Below are 1384 nucleotides of genomic sequence, written 5' to 3' on the forward strand. Positions count from 1 at the left end.
CAGACAGATGTTTCCTGCCACTGTGGGAGTAAAGGGCAGAAGTGAAGAGAAAAAGCAGCAGGATGGAAGAGAGCAAATCTGGAATATCCACCCTCACTAAATGAAAGATGCACTGCAAAACAAAGCTGTAGATTAATGAACATAAAAGATTATTTTTCAGGAGTTCCTTGTTCAGAGTAACAGGAAATTAGGTCCATCATGCCAATACAAAATCAAGTATGAGTTCAAATCTAACTTGGTCAGGTTTATAAAAAATACACAAAGACAATACAGCATGCATGAAAGCCCACCAAGTCTCTGGGAGACTGCATGTGTGTGTATTCTTACCTAGTGGAGATGGAGGGCATGAGGAGGGAGGGTCGGAGGACGTGACAAGTGGTAATGGTATGTGTGGGAGAGGTCTGGGAGAGGTCTGGGGGAGGTTGGGACTGGATGGAGAGACTGTGAGGTCATGGAGGGAGAAAGAAGTGTTAAACTACCCATGAAGGAAACACCCACATGTACTGAGAAAATGAAGCAAATGCAGTCTTAAATATTCCAATATTTAAAGCAAGAAACATGAATTTTATAGGAGAGTTCATGAGGTGAATAGGAATGACAGAGGTAGCGGAACTGTGTGAGAGTAGCATGTGTCCTACCCATGCCGTGTGCTCCAGAGAGCTGCGACAGGTCAGGCTCATCCTCCCCCAGGTCATTCAGGTTGTAGATGTGCTGTATTGTCCACCTCGAGCTCCATGAAGTCTTTAGTCAAGACACTCGGACGTGGTTGCAGGATGAGAGAGTCAGGAGGGAACTGTAGTTGAGCTGAGCGTGGTGGAGGGTAGCAGATCATAGTAGAGCATAGTGGAGCTGAGAGAGGGAGCGGTGGGCAGAGCAGACTGATTTGGAGTTACTGTACATGCTAACGCTACCTTTAGTTACATATTGTAACTTTAACATACAGTAAATACAACACTGACTTGACGAAAGTACAACTCTACATTTTCTCTTCAGATGCTGATTTTCTCTCAGGATCTTTAAACAGGCGACTCTTTTCCTGTTTCTGTTGCTGACCCAGTGCTGGAAATGAGGCCCCCAGGTTGGAGGGGTTGTTGCTCCCTGCTACTCTTCTTTAAGTCAGGCGAGTTTGCCGGCCAATCAAGTACAGTTATTCCATGGCTATTAAACCAGGTACTGGTAATTTTGGCCGTGTGGGCAGGTGCCAAATCCTGCTGGAAAATAAAATCTTCAGCTCCAAAAAGCTTGTCAGCAGCGGGAAGCATGAAGTGCTCTAAAATTTCCTGGTAGACAGCTGCGTTGACTGTGGACTTGATAAAAGACAATGGATCCACACCAGCAGATGACATGGCTCCCCAAACCATCACTGACTGTGGAAACTTCACAC

This window comes from Monopterus albus, unplaced genomic scaffold (genome assembly GCF_001952655.1).
Source record: "Monopterus albus unplaced genomic scaffold, M_albus_1.0 scaffold242.1, whole genome shotgun sequence".
NCBI lineage: Eukaryota > Metazoa > Chordata > Actinopteri > Synbranchiformes > Synbranchidae > Monopterus > Monopterus albus.